This window comes from Rhinolophus sinicus, chromosome 14 (genome assembly GCF_057876585.1).
Source record: "Rhinolophus sinicus isolate RSI-liver-muscle chromosome 14, RSI-T2T, whole genome shotgun sequence".
Taxonomy (NCBI): domain Eukaryota; kingdom Metazoa; phylum Chordata; class Mammalia; order Chiroptera; family Rhinolophidae; genus Rhinolophus; species Rhinolophus sinicus.
Genome location: NC_142514.1, coordinates 135837115 through 135860742, shown reverse-complemented (window position 1 = coordinate 135860742; position 23628 = coordinate 135837115). Strand labels below are relative to the sequence as shown.

The 23628-nt window shown below is 46.3% G+C and overlaps 1 protein-coding gene across 14 annotated transcripts in view; it reads right to left on the bottom strand.

Moving 5' to 3' along the window:
• The window catches only part of TENM4 (teneurin transmembrane protein 4), a 2724551-nt gene that overhangs the window by 569548 nt on the left and 2131375 nt on the right, over nucleotides 1-23628 (bottom strand). For all 14 annotated transcript variants that reach the window (XM_074335694.2, XM_074335702.2, XM_074335700.2 and 11 more), the window contains one exon: nucleotides 1523-1578. The gene's annotated coding sequence lies outside the window, so the exon portion shown is untranslated. The remainder of the gene's footprint in view (nucleotides 1-1522; nucleotides 1579-23628) is intronic.

Here is a 23628-nt window from a genome sequence, read left to right as displayed (position 1 = left end):
TCTTTTTTTTTCATAAGAATTGCTTCCTAGAGATTACACACACACACACACACACACACACACACACACACACACCCTCACAAACTCACGCACCCGTGCTTCCCACAAATCCCACACATCCTATACACGGAGGTACATCGTCATCACGAATGGCCACAACTCACTACAAACACACAGGCTGCAAAACAGAAAAACCAGGCCCAGTCCCTGCGGTTGTTCAGACTTTGAAGTTCCAGACTTTGAGGGAGCCCAAGAGCTTCCTGCTCAAGCAGTTGTCATCCCCACAAACAAACAGCACAGCCTCTAATCCGTATCATTCTCCACATCTTGCCTGAGGCCAGGCAACTCTGCACCAGCGGAAGCTACCGGGATCCTTAAGCTTTGGTGGAAAGCCACAGCTCAGTAGGGTCATGGCAGAAGAAGGGGGCTGTGCATGCAGGCCCAGGGCAGAATCTCTCTGATATGCTGCATCCCAGCCCCCGGAGGAGGGGGCCCAGGTCCTGAGCCCCAGGGCATGTTTTCCTCGGGTTATCAACTTACCCAGAGCCCAACGCTGCTTTCACTCTTAGGCAGAGAAGGCACTGCTTTCTGGAATAATCCATCAGACACCGGAAAGAACCCCTTGCAGAAAACTATTCCTCCAGCAGCATGGGGGCCATCCTGGTACTGATCTCCCCAACATTTACTCACTGCTAAAGGGCAGAGCCCCAAAACACCCGCTCAAATGCTAAGCTGTGGGAACACTTTGCTGCTATTAGAAACAAACACTTTGCAGTCAGTAAATCTGGGTTTCGGGTCAGCTGTAACCCTGACTCACTAAGTGGCCTTGGCTCCTCTGCGAAACGGCAATAACTTCTTTTCATCTTATGGAATTTGGGGGAATATCACAAAATGCCCTACAGACTGCAAACTCCAACGCAGTTGCTAGAAATTCTCATGATGAGACAGTAATGAGGAAATGGGGCTATGAGCGGCTCAAGGGGAAAGCTTATATTGTACTTATCTTGTTATCCCCTGTGCCTGGCACAGAGGCTGACCCCAAATATTTTGGGAGGGAAACAGTTTGGAAGAATGAATGGCTCCATGAATTAAGTGGCTTGTTCAGGGTCACAGAGCAGCTTATGGTGGACTGGAACCCAGATTCCCTGACCCCGTACCCTAGTCCAGGGTTCTCTGCTCTAGACACATCGAACAGTTGGGTCCATTGAAGGGTCAGGGATGTCACATTAGCCACAGCACGGGCCAGGCTTGAATGAGCTCTGGATCCGTTTCCAGAGAAAGATCCAATAAGGGCCAGGCAATGCCTAAGAGGGCTTCACCAACTCACATGTTAAACATTCCAATTCCTCAGTGGGAACAAACTGAAACCACAAATGCCCAAATGCCTCAAACCAACTCATCTTATTTCCTGGCTTGAATTGCACAAATCAAAACAGTCACGAGATTGGGACAGTGGGTCTGCAGCAATTTGCAAATCAGACGTGTATGTTATTTCAGGCTCACTTTCAGCGTTATCACTTACCTACTGACCAAGTGTCCGAGAGACCACTAGCCCTCTCTGATTCTCCGTTTTTCCATCTGCAAAACAAGAAGACAATCTCAATTAATCTCTTGAGACCACTGGACTAAAATGCAACATAGGTTTTATACCTAATATTGGTTACCAATTGTTTATGATCACATGTGACTGGGGAAATTGCTAATGGTCAGGGGCTAGAAGGCAATTATTTCAAAAACGAAGTGTGATCATTAATAGTTATGTGACAAGCAGGGCACTGATGGTGCCCATCTCATGGTACAAAAAATTCAGCCTCCCAATCATTTTGGCATTTATTTTTTATAGATGTTAGAATGCAAAAGACCATTAAATATCAGGAGAAATAGAGCAGAGAAAAATGCCACTACCTCAACATCTCACTTCCAAGATTTTGGGGTATGTTTCTAATTTTTTTCCCCTATAAATAGAGTTGAGCATTTTGCAGAGCGGGGGCTATGAAGATGCATGACACTGAAAAGTACCAGGCAGATCCTGCTTTCCCCTCCCTGACCCCAGTGTGATACCGTGACTGGTGCCTGCATTTTTACTTGATTTTCATTCCCATTCATTTGTCAGTTTCCCTAAGACTTTTTAGGCTCATGGTCATGTCTCTGGCAGACACGTGTGCCCCTGGAGCCCAGCAGAGTGAGAAACACATGACTTCAGAATCGGGGTTCAGTTACCTCATCTGGAAAATAAGGAAACTAGACCGGCCAATCTTAGAGATCACTGAAGGAAACTCATATGTTTGAGTACCTACTATGTGACAGCTATTGAGCCCATAATACCTACAGATATTATCTCATGATCCTCATAACCATCCTGGGAGATTTTACAGGTGAGGAAAATGCAACTCAGTGAGTTTCAATGATCCATCCAAAGCCGGCTGTGGTCATTTTGGTACCACTTTCACAGTTTTTGTCATATCCATGTCTTACCTCTGCTATCATTAATTTTTCTAAATCAATTCACATTTTCTGCTTAACTTTACTTTCAATGGATTTGTAAAAAAAGTTTCTGCAGCTCTTTATTTCTGCCCTTTCTCTCTCTCTGGTCCAATGACAGGCAACCTTTAGACTAAGATGGAGTCTATAATTGCAAAATGGTAGCTAACAATTTAAAGGAATTTTTAATTATGATGATACCGTGTAAACTATCTATGAAGTCATGGTCTGAGGTGCTGTTTATACATATGCCAGGGGTGCCAAAAAACTGTATACAAGTGGACACTTTGGTCAACGTTGCTCAAGCAGTAGTTTGCTGTAATCAGAAGTGTCTGGACACTGATGGTAACCACTTTGAGCACCTGTTGTAATTGCAGAATTCAAATGTGACTTGTATTCATCTTTTGTTATCGGTATATATTGAGTATTACAATTTTAATACAGTTTTCCTTTCTCAAAATGTGTATACATTTTTTTGGCACCCTCTGGATATTTTTAATGCTCATTAAAATTAATAGCTTTGAAATTTAAAATGCTCATCCCTGCAGTACCTGCTCCCAGCCATATGCCTACTTTCTCTTGGGAAGACTGGTCTAAGGTCCCTCATTATGCTGCAGCCACATCTCAGAACCTAAGTTTGTCATATTTCAAAGCTGAAAGGCCAAATCACCTAAAGCTTATGGTATGTCAAGAAAGGTGCCCGAGGTCACACAGCTAATAACTGAAGGCCCTGGGATTTGGGTACAATTTGCCCTCTTCTGACCCTGTGCTCTGTGAGTGTACCCAGTTCCTCCTCTGGCCCCCAGTAGACCCCAGATATGCAATTCCATGTCATCATGCCATCAATTAAGTTCCGTTTCCCAATCAAGGAAGGGTCATTCAGTTGTTAGGTCACCAGCTTTTCCATAAAGTGACTAGACTATATTAATGCCAATTTAAGTTCCCAAAAGGGCACTTTGGTAAGAAGCTGCTAATACCAAGTTTAGAAAATGTGAAGTGAAAGTGATTCTTTATTCAAAGATCCAAAATAGTAACCAAGGAAATAGAAAGGGCTGATAACATAGCATCCAGAAATACTATTGCCACTGCAGATGAGTATAAAATCCCAACCGAGTCAGGGGAAGCAGGAGAAAGTGGCAAAGTGACTGTACTCGGACACTGATCGAAGCTGTTGAGTGTCTTTCTAGAGCTCTACACTTCCCTTTCCTGTGTCATCTGGTTTAAAATTAATTGGCATGAATTTTTTATGACCAGAAAGCAAACACACTGAAAGGCCTACAGAATTGGCTCAGACTTTCTATCTGGAGAGTTCTCCATGTCTCACTGAATATGAGCTACAAAGCCCTACAGAAACAGAAAAACAAACAAATATGACCCTGATTATTCATACGCCACCCAATGATACCTCTTCCAAGAAGGCCTCTCCACCAACCAAGTCAGCATTTGTCAGTCAGTCTCTGGGGTTCCCTTATGGTAACACTTTAATTAAAGCCTCTATTATATTGCAGCTATTGTTTTTTCTTCTTTTAAAATATTACATTTTTATTTACCCATATACAATGAAAACTCACCTACCATTAGCAATACGAGTTTAGATACATGTCCTTCTAAACCTTCTTATCTAAGTACCCATATACACAGATATTCACAAACACACACATCCATAATAGTTTACAAAATGGGATCATAATATACACATTAATTTTCATCTACTTTTAAATAGTTACATAGATGCACAATGAATCCCCTACTGATGAACATACAGGTTTTTTTCCAACTTTTCACTGGCATACTTTAATATTTTTGTACGCATATCTTTATGTGGTTGTTTGGTTATATACTTAGATATACTGCTTAATATTTTACCAAATTTGTAGCTAATATTTTACCAAATTTGTAGCTTCCTGCCCACAAAAGACTGTATCATTCTCCATTTCTACCAACAGCATGCAGGCATGCCAATTCCTCATGCTTTCATCAATCTTAAGCATTAGTGTGTAATTTTTTTTAATCTTTGCCAATGTGATAGGTAAATAGAGCCCAGCTATTTTAATCTGCATCTTTTGAATATCAGTTGAACATCTTTTTCTATGCTTTTTGGCCATTTGTACTTCTTTTGGGCACAGCAAGTTCGCTGCCCCTTTCCCCATTTCTTGGTTGGGTATCAGTCTCTTTCTTGTTGAGTACATAGAGTTTACCATTTGTCTTTTGTCTTGATCCTTTTTGTTAGCTTTCTTCCAGTGCGTTCAATCACAGTAAATGGCCCCACTATCTCCTAGCTGCCCCACCAGAAACCTGGTGTGGAGCTGCCCTGACAAGGGTCCTTTCAGGCATCAACTGCAAAACCACCCAAACACCTGCCTTGACACCTCCTTGGATGTCACTACCCACAGCCAAGCAGTCACAAGGTCCTATCCATCCTGCTTCCTAAGTACTTGTAGATCTTAATTCGGTTCCTTTCCCCCCCTTTCTAGCACCACAATCACCATCTTCTCGCACTGAGACTGCTGCACATTCTAACTGGTCTCCCTACACCCTCTGCTCCAATTCTCTCACCATCCAGAAGCTAGAGGGATTTTTTTTTTAAAAATGTAAATTGGATCATCTCCCCTGCCTAAAACCCTTTAACAGCTTCCTCCTTTCCAAGGAAGATCAAATCCAAAGTCTATAAGGTGCCACTGTGCCTTAGACGGCTGTGTCTAGGACCCAATTTTTACACTGCTCGGGTCTCTCAATACATCCATCTCCCCTTCGGTCTGTGTACTTAGTCACACTGGCTCCCTTTCAGGGCCTCAGCTGAGCCCTACTTCTCCCCAATTCCGGGTCATGCCTCCTTTCAGGAAGTCCCTGCTGCCCCTGCCCACGAGGTCCCAGGGACCCTGGGCTCAGAGCTGCTTCCTGAGTTCTAAGGATCTCCTTTTCAGATGTGGACACTGACGTCAGGAAACTGTTGATTGAAACTGCGCGGGTCGTATTGCTGCCAGATGTCTGAGCAAGGAGGAGCTCTCCCAGAGGAACGTGGTCTGTAATTTCCAGCTTGATCATTGTTGGGGAGTGGATTTTTCCCTGGACTTCTGCGGCTGATCAGGCCCTCAAAACCTGCTCACTTTAGCTTTCTCCCGGGTGTTTCAAAGATTTTTTTCCCTTTTCACTCCCCTTAGTCAGATTTCTTTTTTGTGTGTAAGATCAGGGTGGCATGAAGCAATTTTGGATGAGGAAATTGTACTCTGGCCACACGGCCTCAGCTCAAACAACCCAACAACGCACTATGGCTTGGCAGGCGCGAGAGTGAAATACTGATGCATTAGCTGGCCTTCAAAAGACTGGCCATGTCCCCCTGGGTTCCCTAACTCAAGTTGCCCCCCCCAGCCAGGGACACTCTGCCTTGCTTTCAGAGCAAGGCAGTTCCTGTGTTGTACAGCAGAGATAATGATGGGTTTTATTATTTACCTACAAACACGGAAAGTCCAACAATGATCCAATATGTTGCATGGTATTGTTACTTCTTTCCAATCAGGCCTATGGAACCATGTCAGAGAGCCTTTTTAATTTTTAAAAACCAAGCAAATCAGCTCTCCTTGAAACATCAACTTTCCTACTCACCCTTTCATCAACAAGCAATTGCTGGCTGCCTACTCTGGGGTCAGACCCAGACTGGACTTGGTGGTCAGGACGATGGAAACAGCATGAGTCTGACCCATGTTCAAATCTCAGCTCTGACTAAGATGACTTAACCTCTCTAAGCCTCAGTTTCCTCATCTGCAGAATGGAGATCACTACCCCCACCGTCCAGGGCTGCTGTGAGAACTCTGTGGAATAGCACTTCTCAAACACCTCGCTGGGGCTTGCCCGTCGGGCCTGAGCAGCATGCACTGCTTTTATAATTTCCACCACTAATGCTGGTGAATAAGACATGTCCCGGCACTAAAAGGTACCAAGGTAGGATGGGGAGACTGTGATCTACAGCAGGATACAGCTGGGAATGGGTCAATCCTACCAGGATAGGACTGGGTAAGACCGGCTTCAGGCAGGGCTCATGAGTGCAGTGTTTGCAAAACAGAAAGGTCCATGGCAGGAGATAGGAAATGTGGCCCCATTCTGAGACGTGCAAGCAGCAGAAAGAGAAGTGGGACCTCTGAGAGCATGGGTATTACGAAGAATGCAGAGGGGGAGCCTGGGGGGCCTCATGTGCCAGGTTCTAGCAATGAGCTAATCCATCAAAGGGTTGTGAGCTGGGCAATGATGGGGCCACGTTTGTCCTTGAGATCAATCATTCTGGCTGCAGTGAGGACAGACGGGAGGGTGAGGCTAGCGCAGGGAGAGCCATGGAGCCAAGGCTGATCCAGGGCCAATGGGAGGATCCTTAGTCTATCCATGAGGCTGCTCGTGGCCCCTGCCCAGCTCCTCACTGCAGCCTGACTGCAGTGGCCTGGTTACCAGAGGTGTTGGGCACGGCTGCTGTTGGAGCTGCCCTGACAAGGCTCCCTTCAGACATCAACTACAAAACCACCGCAAAAACCCTGGTCCTTTCTGACTCAGCTGTGCCCAAGCAACCTCTTCTGTAGGTCTTTCAATTCCCCTGCCATCTCATACCCCTTGCCTAGAGCCACTGACAGCGTGGCTGAGAAGCTGTTCCAGCCCCAATCAGTCAAATTCAATTCCATCAAGTGAAATGATTTTTATGTGTGGACGCAGGCTCAGTGTTGAGGGTAGCAGGAGATGGTAGCAGACAAGGTCATGGGCCCAAGAGGTTTATAGTCAAGGACACACAGGTCTGTGTTGTAACCCAAAGGTGAGTGCTGGATATGCTCAAGGAAGGGCCAAGTGACACGGCTGCGGGGACAAAAGAGACAGAGCTGTGGATTCTCCTTGGCAGTATCAGAAAAGCTTCGTGCAAGAAGTGGCACTTGCCTGGGTCCTGGAGGCTAAAAAGGCATTTGATCAGCACAGGAAAAGGGAATTCCAGGCTCAGGGAGGGCATGTGTGGAGAAAGTGGACAAGGAGGAGGTGATGCCAGGCAAAGGGAGAAGCGGGGCTGACGTCCGCCTGCGAGGGGCCTGATGTCACTTTCCAGTTTCTCCCCTAAGGCACAGGAACTGTGGTTACATAAGAGCAGAGCAGTAACTGATTAAGCACCACTGTGCATCTGGCAAGGGGCATTATATTAACTCCACATAAAGCCATTTAGTTTGAATTTTATAACTATCCTGGGAGGTACATATTATCACCATCCCCATTTTAAAACTGAAGAAACTAAGGCTCAGAGAGATTACATGACATGCCCAAGGCTTCGGAGGCAGGAAGAGAGCGCCCAGAGCTAAATCGGAGCGCCATAAGCTTCCCCCATATAACACCGTCTCCCTAAATGATGGAGGCAGATGCTTAATACGCTTCAAACAGCCGCGGAAACAGAATTATCACCACCACCATCATCTTCATCACCATCGTCATCATCACCACCATTGTCATGGACTTGGAATTTTATTTCATAAAGGAGAAAATGTACCAGATGTGCCTCATTATAACAGGATCATGTAAGATTCCTGAGCATATGTGTGTAATTAAAATCAACCACTGCCAGTGACGGCCTATGGCCACTGCCTGCTTACAATGTGTCAGGTGCTTCACTCCCTGTTCATTATAACCTTTGCAACAACCCTATACAGCAGGTTTTACGTCCCCAATTTTACAGTTGAGGACAAGGAGGCCCAGAGAGGCAAAGTGATTTGCCCTAATTGTGCACAGCAGGAACCAGAAGAATGTGTCTTGAAATTTGGACCCACCTGTCAACCTCAAACTCAACATGTCAACAGCTCAATCTTTACCTCCAAAGGGTCCTCTTCTACTGGTCCCCATATCTCAGTGCATGATGCCACTTTGCACCAGCAACACAAACTAGAAACCTAGGCCACGCCTTGACACTGCACCCCCATATTGACCCATCATCAAAATTCTGCTGGTTCTAACTCTCCCAATCATGTCCACTTCTCACCGTCTCTGCCTGCACTACCCTGCTCCAAGCCACAGTGTTCTCTCACCTGATCTTCCACAGTGGCCTCCCAGCTGGTCTCCCTGCATCCTGCACTGTGGGGAATGTGGTCCTTCCCCTGGCTCCAGGACCCAAAGCTCTGCCTCCTCTCACCATGTGCCCCACACCTTTCATTTCCTCAAGCATCCCACTGTTTATTCTGTTTCAGAGTATCTACACAGGCTGTTTCTTCTACCACTGACCCTAGCTTTGCAGGCCTTCCCTTCGTATCTCAGCTCAAATGTCACTTCCTCCAGGAAGCCTTCCCAGACTCCCAGTCTAGATCAGCAGGTGCCTACCAGACTATGGTTAAAAGATGGAAACACGTCCATACCACTTGCTATGTAGTCACTGCCTGAGCCCCTGGATGTCTCCTACTACGTTCTCAGCTGCTCCCCAGGACCCCGAGGCCCTCCCCACAATCCAGAGTATAAGGTGTGGTATGTGAAAGTCCCCCCAGACACCCCTTGAAGCATTACTGCAGAGGCCTGCTCTGGCTAGCACACGTGCACTCCAGGTGGTTAAATATTTTGCGTGTCACCTCTGCTCATGATCCTGTACTTCTCATAGTTCATAGTTCCATATTTGGGTAACTGTTTGAATCATGAACTCTGGGAGGACAGGGAGCACAAAAATTAGGTTTAGCACGTCAGGTCTCAACAAAGAAGACCTGAGTGATGCAATGAATGAAATGAATGGGACAGTGCTACTTCCCCACCTTTCTGTCTGTATCTGCTCAGATTTCCTAGCAAGTTCAGGCACCAAGCAATGAAGACACAGGGCTGAAGCAACCAAGCGTGAAGGGGGGCACGGCAGCCGTGGAGGGGCTGCCTCTCCCACCAGGGTGAGGTCATGGTCTCCGCTACCTCCAGGCACTCGCGAGACGTAAAGGAGGCAGAGCCTTTACGGGTTTGACTTTTTCCTGCTCATTAGTCACTTTATCCACCCCATAAAGAGCTCTCAAATCCATCCCCAAGTCCTCATCAAGCAGATAGCACCTTAGTCCAAAAGACCACCTTCTCTCACGGCTGCTACTGCAAGACTTTCAGCACGTTTCCCTGCTTCACCTCTTACCCTCTCTGAGTCTCCTCCTGCACCCAGCATGGTCTTTAAAGGTGCTATCTGAGCACACCTTTTTTCTTTTAAAAGTTCTGTGGCTTCCCACTGTCCTCAAGATACGTTCAAATCCTTGCCCTACTTTATAAGGTGCTCATCTCTGGGCTCTCTCTATCCCTCTAACCTCACTGTCTGCTTCTCTCCATATTCTCTTCTATTTCCTCTATCAACACACACTTCTTCCTGCCTTAGGGCCTTTGCACATGCTGTCCTGATTTCTAGAACTTCCCCAGCTCATTTCTGTTTACCTTCTGGGTTTCAGCTTAAAAGGCATATAGTTTGAAAGGCTTTTGCTGACTAATTTAGATGGCCAGCTCAACCTATTGTCCACGGCCCTTCTTTCGTTACAGCCAGCACCCCTGAGCTAGCTATTCAATGTCTGCCTTGAATAGAAGCCCCGTGTGGGCAGGGACTGTATCATCTTGTACACTGTTTTTATCCATCCCCACTGCTCAGCCTGATTCCTGACACAGAGGCTCAATCAATAGTTGAAAGAATAATCAAGACCATGAGGCTGTAAGCTTGGCCCTTTTCATTGTCTCCAGGGTCAAAGCTGAAATGTAACTTCCAATGACTACTACAGAGACTTCAGGAAATAGCCCAGGTACTTACATGCCTTGCTCTGAGGTGTGCAAGGGGTCTGAAAACTCAGAAGTACAGCTCCCTAAAGGACCAGACTGAATTCTTAGGAGAGAACTTGAACTGCTTTAAAAAAAAAAAAAAAAAAAAAAAAAAAGTGGAGAAAAAGGAAGGAGAGAAGAAAAAGAATAGAAGCTCTCGAAAGAAAACTGCTGAGTAGGAATGTATAAGAAAAGACTAGTTGAAGATTCTCCTTCACAGGAAGGAAAAGGCAGCCCCCGGGGAAGTGGATCAGTGGGTCACATGTTCCAGGAAATGGGCATCAGCCTGGAGGGGCACAGGTCCCTCCTCTGACCGTGACAGGCTGTGTGACCCTCAGCCGTGCATTTGCCCTCTCTGCAGCTTGGCTTCCTTCCCTGAAAAGCAAGAAGTGCCCAGGTCTGGGATTCCCACACAAGGGTCTACAGGGAAGAACCGGTGGGAAGAGAGACCGGGCGGCTGTGGAGACCGAGAGCCGAGCACCCGGTGCCCTCCAGGGCAGGAGGCTTCACGGGTTGCCGAGGCCTGTTGAGGGCGTCCAATGAGGGACTGAATTCCTGTTCCTGTGGCCCTGTGCCAGCCTTCTCTGACATCTGCAGCCACCAACAAACTGGGACAGGTTGGTCTCACGTCAGTGAACACCCACCACACAGCACAGGCCCCAGGAAGCGGCCTCTGAAGCTGCTCCAAATGCGGACCCAGCGTGGGCCGGGCTGCACAATGAGTGGCCCTGGGCCTGCCATTTACAGATCCTGAAGTCTCAGGTATTCAAGGAACCTGAGATCATCTGGGACAAGGATTGTAGCCTTTTTGTCTCAGGGACCCCTTTTGGCAGGTCCTTAAAACAGTATAGATCCTTTCTCAGAAAAATGTTTCCAAATGCATAAAATAAAATCCATCAGATTGCAGTGGAAACCAATTGTATTGAAATGGTTATCAAAACGTTAAAATGATAAATTTGTGATACGGTAATATTTTTATTTCTTTTATAAGTCAAGATTTATAACAAGATCGAGAAGTAGGTTTAATAACTCTCATAACCTTGAAGTAGTAATGAGTGTAAATGTGATTTCTGAGGTAGCTCCAACAACCAAAAACGGATACAGAAGTATCTGATTCCTCCTGGTAAAAAAAGTCCCAGAGACTTCTAATGCTATTGTGGTTTATTGCCTATATTCGCAATGGAAGAAAATGCTAACATTTTTTCCCAGCCACATGCTCACATTAAGAACCTCTGATTTAGGGCAGTGACCTCACTTACAGAGGAAGAAACTTGAGCCCCTGCAGGGCAGAGACTTGCACAGAGCTACCCAGCAAGTGAGTGTTGAAACCAGATTCTAATACAGGCCTCCTGTGGCCCCTCAGCCATGCTCTGCCCACTTTGCAGAACCACCTCCCAAGTGCATGATTCTCCAAACCCAAATGATACATAGGACTCAGGATCATTTCACTTCTTTGAGCCTTGGTTACCTCATCTGTAAAATGGGAACAATCATGCCCACCTCTGCAAGCTGCTGTGAGGACAGGAAGAGAAAATGGACAGGAAAGGACCTTGTTACCTGCATAGTGCTCTGTGCTTATATAGATCAGTAACTTTTGAGTAATTATTATATACTGCCACATGGGAAACCTAAGGATATGAACTTAGGGTTTCAGTGAAGGAGGAGGTCCAGGGTGGCAAACTCAAATGACTAGAGAGGTTAAGATAATAAGGAGGGGTGGGGACTGTGGCCAACTCAAGAAGTCAAGCCCTTCTGAAAGGGGCAGCCACCATTTGGTCCCAGTGGAGGACACCACATAGGAAGGTATGAAACCATCTGGCCATCTCCAACTTGACCTCCAAGATCAGCTCAAGTCTGTGTTTGGGAACCTGCCATGTCTCCTTCCTCTGCCTCCGTCAACCAGAGCACATGCCACAGAGGACTGTCACTGTTGGTGTATGTGTCTGCCCTTCCAGCCAGCAGGCAGCTCCTGTGGGCAGGGCTCTGCCTTACCCAGCTCTGTCTACTCAAAGCCCAGCATAGGGCCTGGCACATGGGAGATACTCCAAAACCTCTGCTGAGCGAAGCACTGAATAATGCAACCTGTAAGTCAGAGAGCCAAATCTGACTCTCGAAGAGATGGTAGAAATCCGTATTTTTTGCAAAGTGTCCTGGTTTTTATATTAAATATCCTGATATTTAAAAGAGGATGTGTGCCCCAAAACACGTCTATAGGCTGTTAGCTTGCATCTCCAGGTAGGGAAGAAGATGAAACAGGTCAGCATTTCCCACATGGACCAAGAAGGTCTTCATCCCATCCCTCCAGGGCTGCCCCTGGAAGTCAAATGGTGCCCGTGTAGGGTGGGCATTCTCATGGCAACCAAGGTGCCCACAACAGAAACAGTTGGTCATAAAATTGTGCTCCCCACCTCTCGTTGCTGCAAGCTGCCTTGTTTTATTAATAAACCTGAATCGTGCTCACAGCACATCAAGGTAAACAGAGATGCTTCCAGGGTGGGTAATGCAAGCAATTCTAACAGATGAAGAAATAGGCTTCCAAATATAAATAGGAAGATAAGATAAACAGACAGAGATCCAAGTATGCTTCACGCTGATTTGCAGGCTCTGAGCCACAGGCAGAGAGAATCTTGGATAATTTCGGCTGAAAGGGACCTTTGTTTGGAAGATGGGGAAATAGGCCCAGAAAAGGGAGAGAAGACTTGCCATGGGTGGCATTCATTATGTGAATACTTCTGATTTCTCCTAGCATCGGTTTCCTCATCTGAAAACTCCAACAGAGCCACTCAGAGTTTCCTGAATGTGTCATATTCTCTGTAACCCAATGCTGCTGTCCATGCCATTCCCTCTTTCATCTGGCCATCTTCAACTTGACCTTCAAGATCAATGCAAGTCTGCCTTTGGGAACCTGTCATGTCTCCTTCCGTCAACCAGAACACATGACACATAGGACTGTCACTGTTGGTATATGTGTCTGCCCTTCCAGCCAGTGGGCAGCTCCCATGGGCAGGGCTCTGCCTTACCCAGCTCTGTCTACACAAAGCCCAGCACAGGGCCTGGCACATGGGAGATACTCCCAAACCTCTGCTGAATGAAGCACTGAATAATGCAACCTGTACGTCCATTTTGAGCAAGACTATGATGGAAGAGCTCATCAAATACTAGCTTGATATCAAGTGAACACGCCAATGGTCCCAAGTTTAGGGCAAAATAGAGACTTTAGTCTATAGCCTCAAAGGCCAACCAAACGCAGAAAGGACAGAACGTTGACTTTGATCATCCCTTTTGTGAACAAAAGAGGGAGCAAAGGAGGTTCTGAGGATCCATAGGCCCCAGGCTCCACACTGGAACTTTCACACGTGCCTCACTTAATTTCCAGGAGCTTTAAGGTAGGTGATACACCTACTTCATAGTTGTCAGGTGTGGAAGGAGCAAAGCAAGGTCCTTCCATGGCAGGAAGGCAGGACTGAAGCCAATCCACGTATCCCCAGAGTTCTCGCCTTCCTACCAACACCCCACTGTAACAGTGGACCTCCTTCATCCTGCCTGTTCCAACCATTGCTTATCCCAAGCCTGGAGCAGCAGGGGTAGAGCTTTGAAGAAATGATTTCCCCACTCCCACCCTTACCCCTGATATTCCAGACCTGCCACTGCCACAGGTCTGGGGTCTTGGGAGGAAGGAGGTCATTGAGGGGTGTCTCTGGGAAAAGGAAGAAAAAGCATAAGATAGAAGCCCAAAGCCCCCTCCCCCACCACCGCCCCAGTCTCCACAGCCATGGAATGGGTCGGAGGGAGATGGCCTGTTCTCCTTTCTTTAGATTTCAGTTTCAAAATATTATTTACATTTACACGTGACCCACCGAAAACTGTTTTAGAGAGTGCCTACATGGAGGCAGAGGTCCTCAGGTTCATGTATCCCTTCATCAGCCTACTGGCAATGACTCAAGTAGCAGTAAGATGAGACACAATGGAGGGTTTGTGAATGGCACGGCTGAAACAATGGAAACCATTCTGATTGCTCGGTGTGTATGAACACTGGGCATTTCCAGCTTCTAATGGGACAAGATTCTCCATCCACCAATCATGAGTACATTGGATTCCCTTGTACGTGGAGGAGGCAGTGGCTTAGAGTCAGAGAGACTGAAATAACCTCACATAACCTCTCTGACTCTCTGTTCCTATGCCTAAGCCTCACAGGGCTTCTGGGATGAAAATTAAGTACACAGACAAGTAGCCAGCACAGTGTCCAGCCCGTTACATGCTGGTCTCCCTGTTCCCTGTCCCTTCAGAGATGGTGGAGGCTGAGCGCTGGAGGCAGCAGAGGCATGGAGGGGAACCTGCACAGGGGATGTGCTATTTATTTCCTTGGACTTGGCCTCCATTGGACCTTGTTAATCCTACTTCGTTGATTGGGCTAATAGTTTACAAACCTGCAATATCTAGATGGTTTTCTTTTTTTGTTTTTTTGTTTTTTAGTGAGCCCATAAAAACTGTGTTTACCCGAAAATAAGACCTAGCCAGAAAATCAGCTCTAATGCATCTTTTGGAGCAAAAATTAATATAAGACCCGGTCTTATTTCACTATAAGACCCGATATAGTATAGTATAGTATAATATAATACAATATAATATGACATAACATAAGGCTGGGACTTATATTAATTTTTGCTCCAACAGACGCATTAGAGCTGATTGTCTGATGAGGTCTTATTTTCGGGGAAACGGAATCGTCTGAGTGAAATCAAATTAATCCGTCACTCTCTGGCTTGAAGACTAAAGCGTAACACTTGCGCTTACCCTCTGGGCTCTCCGTAATCAAATGGCCACACCTCCCCTCCCAGCGAGCACTCAGTGGCCTCTACTCAGGCCTGCTCATCTTCCTCTAGACACGTTCTGTCCATTCCTGCCTCTGAACTTTTGCTCACGCTGTTCCTCTTCTGGAATAATCCAGACTCTTCCAGTGTCTGCTCCCCCAACTCACATGAGAAGTGTTTCTCTGCAGTTCAAGCCCCTGTGCTTCTCCCTCCTCAGCGTCCCAGGATGCTCACTGGCGTGGCCATCTGTGTTCTCTCTTCCCTGGGAAGGTTTCACTGGCTGTAGGGCCCTGAGCGAGTCTCAGAAACTTTCAAGGTCCCCACATACTCTCCCAAGAAGGGGAGCTCCTCCCAGGCAGGGTCAGGGCAGACCCTCATCCTGCTGTCTCCATGTGAGACATTCCTCCCCATTTTTCAAAGTCCACGGTGAGTGTTCCCTCTTCTCGGAAGTTCTCTTTGGTCCATCAGGCCGGTTTTGATTTCTCCCACCGATAACTCCGCAAAGCACTCCATCTGAATCTTACTCAGAAGACACACCACTTCCTGTCATGCATGTGGCTGGCTCCTCAACACTGAGTCCATGAGGGGCGGGGCCATGTGTCCTGTTCACTGCTGTCTCCCTGGCACACAGCACAGGGCTTGACATCGAGTGTATTTCAGTAAATATATGTAAAATAAGAAGAGCAGCAGCAGCAGAAAACATGATACAACACTATGTGCTATGCATTTTGGTAAACGCTGTGCATATATTAGCTTACTTAAGGCTTTACATATATTAGCTTATTTAATACTTTATATACCGGAGGTGCCAAAAAAATGTATACAAGTGGACACTTTGGTCAACGTTGCTCAAGCAGTAGTTCGCCATAATCAGAAGTGTCTGGACACTGATGGTAACCACTTTGAGCACCTCTTGTAATTGCAGAAGTCAAACGTGACTTGTATTCATTTTTGTTATCAGTATATATTGAGTATTACCATTTTAATAGTTTTTTTCCTTTTTTAAAAATGTGGATACTTTTTTGTTTGGCACCCTCTGTATATTAGCTTATGTCATGCAGGGTCTCAGCTCCCACCCCCCCACCCCCACACACAAGAACACAGGACATGGTGAGGCCAAAAAGGAACACCCACGGAGCCACGGATAGGGGGTTCATACCACTATATTCCCACTGGCGGCTGGGTTGGAGACACAGGAGCAAACATCTGCCAGTACTCCAACATGAGGTCTTCCTGCACCCCAGTCTCACTGGCAGCCGGGCAAGACACGACCCGCAATCCACCATCCACTTCTCTGCTAATCAACCAATCCCCCACCTTAGCCACGGCAGTTATATCAGTGGCTAATGGCTAACCGGTAACAGCTGATGGCCACCCAGCCACAGCAGATGACCATCTGATTACAGCTGATGGCCATCTAATAACCGAGCCAGCACCTTTCCACGTGAGGCCGCGAGCCTGGAAACTGCTCTCTGGGACTCTGTCCCCACAGCTTATTTAATGCACCAGCCTCCCTGTGACGTTGTCCTATAAGTACTCCCATTTTTCAGAAGAAGACTTGGAGTCACAGAGAGGTCAGGTAAGATGCCCAAACAAGCAAGTGGCAGAGCTCCTGCTTGAATCCAGGCCATGGGGGCTCCAACTCACATGATGTTAACCACTGAGCAATATCACCTGTGAATTCGTTCATCTTCAGCTCGCCAGTGCCTCGCAAAGAACCAAGCAGTTAGCAAAGACTCAGTTAGCGAGCGCTCCCAATAGCCTTTTCTGGAAGGCTGCCGCCAGGCGTGGTGAGACACAAGACGGGAAGAGCACCTGGCAGAGTGGATACAGCCCCTGCCAAGCCTGCCACAGGCACATTCTGAAGTGGGCTGTTCTCCTTCTCCCAACGAGATGCACCAGCCCACACCCCACAGAGCATTCTCTGCCAGGGCAAGCAAACTCTCTCTAAGCAGCAAGGCTTGTCTTCGAGGCTGTGATGGTGTTACCCTCAGGACTGGCTGCCCTCCTATTTCTACATTCACTGAGGCTGAAACACACTCGGTTTGTCTTCCAGAAGACCTCACCCTTTGCCACTGTCAGAAATAATCTGCCTATGTGGCTAATAATGCTCCCTGACCCGAAACTAGAAGGCAAGGAGGTAGACCTGACATCATTATTTCCTGACCTCAGTTGTTTTTGTAACTATAAGCCCCCATTCATACCTGCAATGTTAACTTTTCAACAGATTACAAAATGGGGAGGGAGAGGCGGGTTTCCTAGCATTTTAGAATATGATTCCAAAACCAAGTGAAATTAATGCTTTGGCTTATTTATTCCCAGACCTTGTGCAAATGGACCAGAACTCCGGACACGCAAAGAAAACCCCAGCTGATCATTTGAAGGTATGGGTCCAGGTTTCCCCACACTAGTTCTTCACCACAAAGCACATGAAATGACATGCACCAGAACCTCCTTCCCTCCCCAAATATACCCCATGGAATGCTTTCCAAAAGGAGAATCCTCTGTGAAATCCTACATAATCATTTCCAATGTTTGCTGTTAATAGACACCAGGAAGCCAGCAACTGGCCTCAGCTCCACATACACTTGCTAATAACTCTTGCACAGAAAGAGCTCCATTCCTGCCCATTGCAAGGCTCTGGAAATCAGACTCCTAACAAATTTCCTTTGGCTTTGTTTCACATAATCCTGCTTCTGTCTGCTTCACACTCTTCTGCAAATGTGTTGGGTCCCAGTGGGCCACTGTCTTCCATGAGTGATGGCTTCAGGCTCGACAAATGGCCCTCCATCTATCATTGCGGAGCTCCAGTGGCAACAACAGAGGCTCCTCTGTTTCCCTCCCCAAGCAGGCAGAGTGATGGCCGTGCCTTGGACCTGCCTCCCCCACTCTCTCAGGAGGGATAGCAAGAATGCTGGGAGCTCTGGGGAGGCGAGTAAGGGCTGAGCCATTTCACTTTCCATGTGCAGCCCTTCTGGTCTATGGAGACCCTGCTTATGTTGTCTTCTCCCCGGTGGCCAATCCCAGCAATCCTCCATCCTCCACTCTGCAGCCCGAGTCTTTCTTCCAATCATGTCACCCACCTCCCTGTTGAGCTCTGAGAATCTAATGAGATACTCATGCTGAGTGTTTTGCAAATACAGAATGAGCAGAGCCGTTAATGGGGACTGGCTTTGCAATCAGGAAAAGCTGATTTCAAACCTAACTCTCCGCTTTCAGATTGGGTGACCTTGCAAGAGCCACTTAACCTCTCTAAGCCTCAATGTTTCCATCTGCAAAGTAGAAATAATCATGCCTACCTCACAGTGTTACCATGGAGCTCAGGTGAATAATGAGGGTGATGGATATTAAGTACAGTGCCTGACAAACAGAAGGCACGTAAAAAGGGGTCCTATTATTAAAAAAAAAAAAGTATAATAACACTAATAAGCTGTCTATATTTTCCCTAAAACTCCAGAAAAACTGATGGTGGAGAGAAATGAATCAAGGTTATCTGTGGCTTTGGATCCCCCCTGACAAAAGGTGCTGGGGCTTCAGTTTGAGCAGCCTGGCACTGCCATTCCAAGCTGCCCAGCACAGGCCTGGATCAAGCTCAGGCACTAGCTGTGCCTCTTGCTGTGTGACCTTGGATAAGTGTTTTAACTTTTCTAAACTTCAGTTTCTTCCTCTGCAAAGTGGAATAAATAAGACCTACCTCAGAGGTCCTTTGTAAGAAGTATTAGTGAGGTAATGCAGGGGAAAATGCGAGCCTTTAGTTCCTGGCACATGGTAGGTGCTAAAGAAACTTTAGCTACTTACATTAAACACTTAATAGGAGTCTAGGACATTGTGCTGCAGGATGGAAGAGATAAGAAAAAGAAGGAGGAGGAGGAGGGAGGCGGAGGAGAAGAAAAGGTAAGTAAGACATAAGCTTCATCCTCAGGGAACCCAGACTAATTCAGTAATTTCAGCCCTGACTACACATTGCAGTCACTTAGGGAACTTTAAAAAATACTGCTGCCCAGGCTCCACACCCAGAAATTTGGATTTAATTGGGATGAGGCCCGGGTATCAGTATTTTGCAGAAGATACCCAGGTGATTCTAAGGCGACCAGGGCCAAGAAAGACAGGCCTATTTTGAGGAGAATATGAACACAGAGATGTGTTTAATAATATAAGCTTAGGGCTCCAACAGAGTTATGTACAAAGGGGGAGAGGAACACGCACTCAAAGGCAAAGATGCTGCCTCATCATTTAAGCTGAGTAATAGCAGGAAGTAGGCATTCACCAGAAAGAGGATCTGCGGGAAAGGCATTCTAAGCCTTTTCTGCAAGGTCCCAAATAAAGGCAGAACCACAGTGAGTCACCAGGCAGGACCTGGAGCAAACCAGGACAATCAGGAAGGAAGTGAGAAGAACTGGACTATTTGCCATGAGAAGAGCTCCCTGGGGACCCCAGCCCTGTACTCCATGCCCTAGTCCATTGCCAGGGCACTGCTCCCAAGGCTCCACCACTCAGAGACAGAAAGCAAACTCAACCATTCCACATGCAGCTTCTGGAAAGTTCTGGAAAGTTCTGGAAAGTCAGGCAGCTTCTGGAAAGTTCCCCTTCCATGACGCCACATGCTTCGCAGAGACGCCAAACACTTGGGGTGACTCAAAGGTTTGTTATTCGGGTGGAGATGGCCTCCTGTCCATGGTGCTGAACAGTTCCTGTGCTGGAGAACCAGGCTGCTCAAATGTCCTCCGTAGATAAGCAGCATCAGTGTCACCTGGGAGCTAGTTAGAAATGCAGACTTGTGGTTCCCATCCCAGACGTAGAGACTCAGAGTCTGACACTTGTCCAGGCCACAGGTGATCTGTGTGCCCATGGAAGTACAAGGCACATTGCTCTAAGTCAGTGTTTTCAAGCTGTCGGTTATATCCCATTTGTGAGTCAAGAAATTAAGTTAGCTCATTGGAAACAGCATTTTTAAAAACAAGAATGGAATGGAACAGAAAAGAAAAGATTAAAAAAATGACAGAGTTCATCACACCCAAGAGCAAGTTTTGTTATTACATATACAGGTATATTGACCAGGATCTAAGAAGTATGTATTTGTATGAGTTACATTTTAACCAAAGTCTGAAAGCCACTGCTTGTTTTTCCTAATGCTGGAACATGGGTGGTTCTTATTCAATATCTCCCAAGATTCTGAGCCAGGTGAGGAAACAGACTACGGGAGAAAAAAGGGTTATTAATCGATAGAGAAAGAGAATGAGGGACTGAGACTGGGATTATTAAAGAGGTATATGCTGAGAGATTATTGGGAAAGGTAAAATTAAGTAAATAAATAAACGGATGGATGGATGGATGGATGGATGGATGGATGGATGGATGGATGGATGGATATATAGATAAAGATAGAAGAGGGGATCGGATTTGAGTGTTACTGTCTGTAGACTTACTTTAAAGTGCTCTTGGCTTTCCTATTTATTTCAATTAAATTTTGTAAAATTTTACACTGCTCTTAGAACAAACACTGCAGTGAGTTTGTATTTCTCAATGCATGCAGTTGAAGTTGATTTTTTTTTTTAGTTGAGAACTCCCTCACCTTTCTGATCATTTTCTACCACCTCCTCCAGGGAAGCTGGTGGAGGGCACAGAGAGGGGAAAGCCCAAAACAGAGTCAGTGGCTCCTCACCAAAGCCAGGTTCCTTAGGTTTCCCACTGCTCACCGTCAACCAAATAACATTGAGGCCCAACTCTAGAGAACTTTGAAAAGAAAGGAATGGAGGTCTCTTTAAAATGCACAGATATGTTGCTTGCTTCAAGTGGTGATATAGAACAAAATGTCAAGAATAAAAGTACACAATGATTCTTCCTCCATTCAGAACTTGGCAATGGGAGTTATTAACATCTTGCGACATGCCTGTTATTTCATTTATTCAATAATGTCCTACATTTGATTTTTGCCTAGGAAATTGGTGTCTAATGGAAGATGACAAAAATTACTTTTAAAATAATTTTCTCCTTGCTTAGTGGTATTTATAAAACACTGAGCTAGATCTTTTCACTTTGGGAGTGATCTGGTCAAGATGGCAGAGTAGGTAAACACTGTGCTTACCTCCTGTTATGACCACATCAAAATTATGTATAACTTTACTAACTATTTTCACCCCAATAAACTAATTAAAAAAAAACAAATTAGGCCAGCCCGGTGGCTCAGGTGGTTGGAGTTTGGTGCTCCTAACTCTGAAGGCTGCCGGTTCGATTCCCACATGGGCCAGTGGGCTCTCAACCACAAGGTTGCCAGTTCAACTCCTTGAGTCCCACAAGGGATGGTGGGCTCTGCCCCCTGCAACTAAGATTGAACACGGCACCTTGAGCTGAGCTGCTGCTGAGCTCCCGAATTAGTCAGTTGGTTGGAGCACATCCTCTCAACCACAAGGTTGCCAGTTCGACTCCCGCAAGGGATGGTGGGCTGTGCCCCTTGTAACTAGCAACGGCAACTGGACCTGGAGCTGAACTGAGCCCTCCACAACTAAGACTGAAAGGACAACAACTTGAAGCTGAACAGCACTCTCCACAATTAAGATTGAAAGGACAACAACTTAACTTGGAAAAAAGTCCTGGAAGTACACACTGTTCCCCAATTTAAAGTCCTGTTCCCCTTCCCCAATAAAATCTTTAAAAACAAAACAAAACAAAAAAACAAATTATAACTACAGAACATCCATCATTGAGAAACACCTGATGTCTAGTTGAACTGAAGAACTATAACTAAGAACGTACAGGAGAAGCTACCTCGAGACTGGTAGGAGGGGTGAAAACACAAAACGGGCTGGTCCCACACCCAGGTGTGACCATTAAAAATCAGAAGGGATATTTCAGCTGTGGAGGTTTTCCCCAGAGGGGCTAGAGGTCGCATGTCCACACCAGGCTCCCCAGATCAGGATTTCAGGGATGAGGAGAGAAGTGCCCATAACTTCTGGCTGTAAGAAAACAGTGGAGATTGTGGCTGAGTGATACTAGGGCGGCTGCAGTTCCAGGTGTTCTTCAGTACATGGACTTACTCACTGACAGACTCATTCACTCTGAGCTCTAGGTTGGGGCAGCAGCTCAAAACACACCAGGGACACTTGGGGAGAAACTGTATTTCTGCCTTCAGGGCAATGGCTGGAGGAGCAGCTTTTTCCCAGGCAAAGAGCTGGCAGAAGACATTGTTTCTTTGTTGAGTCCTTCCCCTTCCTGGCATGCAGACCCAGGGCGCTGCCATATCTCAGTCTCCATCATTCTGGCTAATGCTGTTCACCCCACCCTGGTGACTCTAAAACCCCACCCCACCCAACTTTCAGCCCATCCAAGCTGCTTCCAGTGGCTTTTCCATATAAATGGCCAGCCTTGGCTCATGCTGGGGACTTTTCTAAAATCTCTCAAAGGTTTACATAACCCAAAAAGCAGCATTTAGCTTTGGTGTGTCTTGTATCTGTGGCTGAGCAGTCCTAAGCCCAGCACTAGCTAGCTACAGCCAGACTCAGTTCATGGCTTTGCTTCTCAAGGCACATGAAAGCTCAATGCAGGTGGTAGCCATCTGTAGACTGCTTTGTGGTTCAGTCCAGGTAGGCCAGGCAGGGCACAAGCTGCTGCTGAAATGGGCCTGTGGTTGGGTCCCTCCAAGGAGGCCCTAAAGGTGGGAGGCCCAGTGGCCAGCTTTGGACCAAAGATAACGCAGCCACCTCCTGGGACAACACACCCAAAGGGCACACTAGGCAGGCCCCAGAGCCCTGCTAAAGTGAATCTTGTTCTGTAGGGTCAGTCTCTGCACAACAGCTCTTCCACTGTAGTCGTGGCCAATCCTCACAACCAATCAGCCTGATGGTCAATCCCTCCCATTGACATGCAAACAGCAACTGAAGCTGAACCATAGGAGGGCACACAAGTGACACACCTGGAATATCCAGCTCAGGTGACCAGGAAAATTGCACCAATGAGCTCCACAGCACACCTACTACATAAGGCCACTCTACTAAGACCGGGAGACACAGCAGCCCTGCCTAATACATAGAAACAAACACAGGGAGGCAGCCAAAATGGGGGGACACAGAAACATGTCCCAAATGAAGGAACAGAACAAAGCTCCAGAAAAAGAACTGGAAAAAAAAAAAAAAAAAAAAAACGAGACAAGGAAACAAGCAATCTACCAGCTGCAGAGTTTAAAACACTGGTTATAAAATTGCTCAATGAACTCAGGGAGAACATCAACAAAGAGATAGGAAATGTAAAAATGGAGATAGAAAACATAAAAAAGAATCAGTCAGAAATGAAGAACACAATAACTGAAATGAAGAATACATTAGAGAGAATCAACAGTAGATTAGATAAAGCAGAGGATTGAATCAGTAATTTAGAAGTTAGGGTAGCAGAAAACACTGAAACAGAACAACAACAACAACAAAAATCCAAGAAAAATGAGGATAGTTTAAGGAGCCTATGGGAAAACATCAAGTGTACTATTCACATTGTAAGGTTACAAGAAGGAGAAGAGAGACAGCAAGGAATTGAAAAACTTAAAAAAAAAATAATGACGGAAAATTTCCCTAACCTGGGGAAG